Genomic DNA, 6,000 nt, shown 5'->3' with positions numbered 1-6,000 from the left:
TCGTATACGAGAGCCCGAACTGTACCGGATTCCAATGTCTCTACTCTGTTTCTCAAGCTCATGGCTAAACGTATCATTATTTGATGCGTTGTCCATTGTTATTGCCAGAATCTAAAAAGTCCCAATATCAATTTTAGAAACGTCGTAGATACTTCAGTGGCGTAGATAGACATCATGAACCGCCCGCAAAACCCTTTTGCTGAACTTTTACTTGTTGTTAGGAAATGGTGAGTGAAAGGATAGTTATTATTCAGCTCTTACTATTTGGGGCCCCTAGATGTCGAGGTCGCTGCATTGCGGTGTCTGCGAAGGTCTTATCTACACCAATGTACTTCGGGTAAGCGTTATTCTTGCGGACAGGCTAATTTAAGAGGAATATTTTGTGACGTTCTGTCGGCTAACACGAGAGCGAGGACGTATTTCAACAGAAGTTAACAAAGGAAGTTATCAAACCGGTCCATACTAGTAGTATTTTACTTACGCAACTACTGCAATCCGACGAAAGTCTTTTTAGCACTGCTAGCTCCCATAATTCAATAGTGAAGTTTTCCACAAGGGAAACTGAACTACTTTTTATTTCCGATTATTATTTATAAAATGTTTTGTTTACAAACTTTTATCGAGCAGCGTCTCGGAATGATGTGGCGAGTACTTAATTCGGCAAATTTTTAAATGATTTCAAAAAGGGGAAGAAAAATGTTTGAATTCGAACCGCCAAAGCCAGTAAGCAGTAAAATAAAACAGATAAGTACTCTTAAGTAGGTGTCGGATAATGAAATAATTCACGAGAAGGCTAGCGCATCGCGGCTCTTGACCAACTGTAAACCGCGTTCTCCACGGTCTAAAACCTTGTTCGCACGGAGAACTCCGACTACCCTGGGAGGGTCAATTCACCCCCCTAGGTGAGATCCGTTGTCGTCCGAACGCTACTCGAAAAGAAGGAACCAAAAATCGGAGGCGAACCTCGAAGATGTTCGTCTCCGACGTTTTCGTTACCTAGGGGGGTGAGATACGAAAAATTTTCTTTCGTGCGAACAATTGACGGATTATGGAAAGTCCAGTTTCGATAAAATATGCACGTGCGAACAGCTTTCTGTAGTTTCTTTCTCAATATATTTGAGAAAACCAGAACGGGAAGCCCCCTACACCCACTTAACAAAATTAAAAACAAAATAATGAAATCACAGTACTGCAGTGGCTGTTCTCTATGAAATGAATTTGTATGTAGTTTACCTTTTCCGTTTAGCATAGAGTTGTCTTTGTTGACTCATTATAAATTGTCTTTGTTGACTCATTATAAATTGTTTTTGTTGACTCATTATAAATTGTCTTTGTTGACTCATTATAAATTGTCTTTGTTGACTCATTATAAATTGTTTTTGTTGACTCATTATAAATTGTCTTTGTTGACTCATTATAAATTGTCTTTGTTGACTGATTATAAATTGTCTTTGTTGACTCATTATAAATTGTCTTTTTTGGTTTATAGATTTCTTTTCATTTATCAGACGGGTTATCAAACGTTGATTAATTATTAAGAAATTTGGCCTGAATTGCTATAAACAAACTCATAATAGTTTCAATTTCTACCTCATGAGCCATGTCCGAATAATTAAATATTGAAAATGGAACTGATCTAAAAATGGGAGAGAAAATGACACGTGCGAACAACTTTCGGCTTTCCAAAATTCGGAGAAATCGAAGAAAAAAACCCGACGTCCGAACAGTCGTCGGACTCCCCTGGGAGGAGAGCTCACCCCCCCTAAGTCAAGTCGGAATACTGAGTGCGAACATGGTTTAAGAGCCACGGGTTGAATAGCACTTGTGATGAGCAACTCCGGACCACAACGGACGCGTACTAACTCTCCCCTAAAACTTCACGCCTATCAACAATGATAATCCTTTAACCATACAGCTGCCCAACCCCACTTACAAGGAGACGACGCGAGGTGTTACACGGGAGATTGGTAGACCTTCTTGTAACTTGAAAAACCCTTAAGGGTTTTATTCAATGGACAACGGTTTTGCCATGGCAACGAAAAATGTTTTTGACAATACAAAATGGAAATTTTTCCATTGAAAATAACATGGGATTTTGACCGATTCCAAGGGGGGAAAGGGACCATAGGAAGATTTTAAAAAAATTTAAAGTACCAAAATTATAAAAAATTTATAAAAATTGACGAAAAAAATCAAAATTGATCACATTTTGATCAATTTAAACCAATTGGGTAAAAATGAACCGATATGTCTAGAATTTGAAAAAATTTGATAAAAAAAATAAAAAATACTAACATTGAAAAAAATATTTCAAAATTGATTGAAATAATTTTTTTTTCAAAATTGAAAAAAATATATAAAATTGGAAAAATATTGATCAAAAACAGTAGTTTCGATCAAAATTCATAGGAATTGACGGAAATTTTTATAAGTTGTGTAAAATTGGATTAATGTATAGATAAATTGCGATTTTTTGAAAAACAAAGTAATTATTTTGGTCAATTTGATCAAACTTGACCAAAATTAGCCCAATTTTAAAGTTGTGTAATAATTATGTAAAGATAAACTAAATTTGACCAACTATCTCATAATTGTTTGAAATATTTTTTTCAAAATTGAAAAATGTTAATAACACTAAAAAACGATCAAAATTGATATGAATTGTTGGAAAATTATTTATATAAATAAATTGCTTTTTTTTAAATTATTTTCCAAATTTGGAAAATAATAGATCAAAATTAGCAAAATTTTTAAAATGAATTTTTTTCATAAATATTTTTGCAGTATTATATTAAAACCATTAAAAATGCCGATAATGTTTAATTTTAACTATTAATATAATCTATAATTTGAATTATTTCCTATTCACTCTTTTACGTGCTCTCCAAATCCGCCGTCATTGTCTTACAGACCCCCAAAACCGGTTTAAGGGGACACATTTTAACCATAGACAGTATATATCCCTAAGGGGACGAGAAATCACCTACCTTCCACTGCATTAACGTCGCTGTTTCTCTCACTGACGCTCTGTTATTGAAAGAGGGGGGGGACGGGACACGTAAGCTTCTAAGCGCTTCAAATGACCTTGAAAGTTCCCGTTTTTAAAGTACGGCCGTCTTTATTCGGTTGGGGCCCTAGCATCGACACGAACTCTTGCAGCTGGCCGCAAAGCGACTGGGGTGGGGGTCTAAAAATCAGAGCGTATTCTCGTCCCCTTAGGGATATATACTGTCTATGTTTTAACAGTGGATCTCAAGTCCTGTATGAAAATGGCGGCGTCGAGTAAAGACACGATCAAAGAGTTAATTAAATAATATTAACTGTTTCCTTTTATTTATTTTATTTTTAACTATTTTAGATTATAATTTTTTAATGAAAATATTTACTTTCGTTAAATTATTTATTAATTAAAATTAAATTAAATTTATTAATATTATTCATTTTAATTTATTAACTTAATTTATTTTATTGTTATATAAAATAAATAATTATTTTACTAATAATTTTAATTTTAATTTAAAATAAGTTACTATTTTATAATAATTTTAATTTAATTTAAAATAGATCACTATTTTACTATTAATTTTAATTTTAATTTAAGTATTTATATTATTTTCCCTAATTTAAAATCAGTTTATCATAAATTTTAAAAATTAATAATTATTTTAAATGAAATAAATTAATATACTACGTAATTATTACACTAAAATTATTATACTAACTAATTTATTTAAAATTACAATAAGAATTAGTTTACTACGTAATTTACTAAATATTACATTAAAAGATGTAAATCGAAATTATAAAGTAATTTCAACCAAAAACAAAATTAAATATTTTTAGTATTATCTATAGTTTTATTTTATTTTACGTGTTTCTACTACACCTGTTAAATATAAAATCATACCAACTAGTTCTTCCTCTAGAAATGTGTATTCCTTTAAAATGTTACACAGGTTCTTGAATAACTCCTTCGCAAAAGGTTTTTCACATTTAACCGATTAATATCCATCGTGGATTACTGGTAGCCAAGATTTTAGCATACCCACCGATTTTCCTGCTGTTTTTTAGGTATTACCGTATACACGAAGAAACCAATATTGACGACAAAATATACTAACTGAACAAAATTTAAAAAACCACCAATTGACACCGGTGAATGGTAAGGATACGTTAAGGATAAAAGCGAAACTGTTGTGACGACCATTTTCGTAAGCTAGGCTTATTTAGTATTAGGCTGTATATAATATGACATGTCAGTCAATCTCGTTAAATTTTAAATTTTAATACAAGAGTTCTGACTCTTTCTCTAGCCCTGCTCAAAATTTCAGAAACCTATTAACATCCTTTCCTTTTCCAATCGGCCCATGTGTCATTGTTCGGACGCTCCCTCTCCATCTTTGCCGCTGGCCGATGAAGATGTGGAGAGCGTTGTGAATAAGCTGTTCTTGGCCGAATGGCCCCAATTACCGGGTGAAGGATTTATGATAGTTTAATGGCCATAGGCTACTGTACCCCATCACCCCTTTCTTATCTTTAAAACGTCGCTTGAAGATTTTGGAATGTCCGCGGTGGCCATAGAAGTTCAGGGTTTTCCCCCAAGGTGCTATGAGATCTGCTAGGGTAGTTCGTATTTTTATAGATATTATTTTTGTGTTATTCCCTCTCTATATTGTTTGATTTTCTGCGAAAACTGTTGTATTTCGAAAGTATTGTATTTCTTAAACCATAAAAAGTATAATTTGAGAATGCGGGCAAGCGAGGACTGCGGTACCTAAATAGAAGTCTGGTTTATGGGCACTGCTGTCGTGATTTATAGTAACAGTAAGTGCTCTCTAGTGAAATATTTCGAGTTACGAAGCGGTAAGGTCTTTGATTAGACCCTGGGAGAGAATTCCTAGAGCAATTAGGATGGTGGGAGGTTTTCACTTTCCCACGACCTCTGACCTGGCGGAGCGACCATAAAACCAAGTTCGGCCCCCATTGGCCTATTGGTCAATTTGCCGTAATTGGAGGACCAGGTAAAAACGAGGAACCCGCGCTGTCGGAAGATGATGTTGTCCCGAAATCTTGAAGGAAGCAGAGTTCCGGAGTTGGAGACCAAGCTGCTCAGTCGTTAAGCCCGGAGCCTGGAGAAAGACGCTTAAAGCGGTTCAGCAAGTTAACGGTTCTCGGGATTTAGCATTTTTCGGAAGTCGTAATGACTCGCGACTGAGTTCGGAACTTCGGTTCGGATTGAAGCGAGGTCCATCGAGACACCGGTTGCGTGGCCCAACCGTGATTCTCAGAAAAGCTTAAATTTAACGGAAACGTTGGCAGATCTAATTTTTCTTACTCAAGAAAGGCTTATCTAAAGGTCCCCTAGACAACGACCTACTCGTTAACGCCCAATAGTAAAAGTTACACGAGTAACCTCTGTATCAATAATCCCTCGTAATTTGGTAATTTGGCTTTCGGGTTAAGAACAGCGTGTAAGTGAAGTATTTTGAGATGCAAATTAAAGGGCTACACTGCCAATAGACTTCTAAAGAGCAAATTTAATAAAAGATTGGTGAGTAGTGGTGGTAAAAATCTTAAATGTATTTTTAAGAATAATTCCGGGGAAAATACTGATATTAATGAAAAAATATATATAATGTGAGATGCGTGGTGTATAGATTTGAATGCATGTGTAGCAACCTTGTGTTGGAGAAATAAAGTAAACGTGTAAGTGAACATTAATACTGTATAAAAACTGGTGATTTCGGAAAATGGGATGGCCAACGCGATTTACCAAGATGTCAAGTAAAAAAATATCTCGATGTGGTTCCATATCAGGTTTTAACAAGTAGTAGTCACGTGACTTTGTGGAGAACTAAAGCGCCATCTATCCTAAGAAATACCAATTATTATTCATTTTCTTTGGCTAATGGCGGTTTAAATTTTTATCGATTCATCTAAATTATCTAATTATAATTATTATTTAAAACATCTTGTAATAAAAAGGTAGTTCGTCTGCGG

Source organism: Leiobunum rupestre, chromosome 4, assembly GCF_980474605.1.
Source record: "Leiobunum rupestre chromosome 4, qqLeiRupe1.1.hap1, whole genome shotgun sequence".
NCBI classification, from domain to species: domain Eukaryota; kingdom Metazoa; phylum Arthropoda; class Arachnida; order Opiliones; family Sclerosomatidae; genus Leiobunum; species Leiobunum rupestre.
This window is presented reverse-complemented; position numbering follows the sequence as displayed.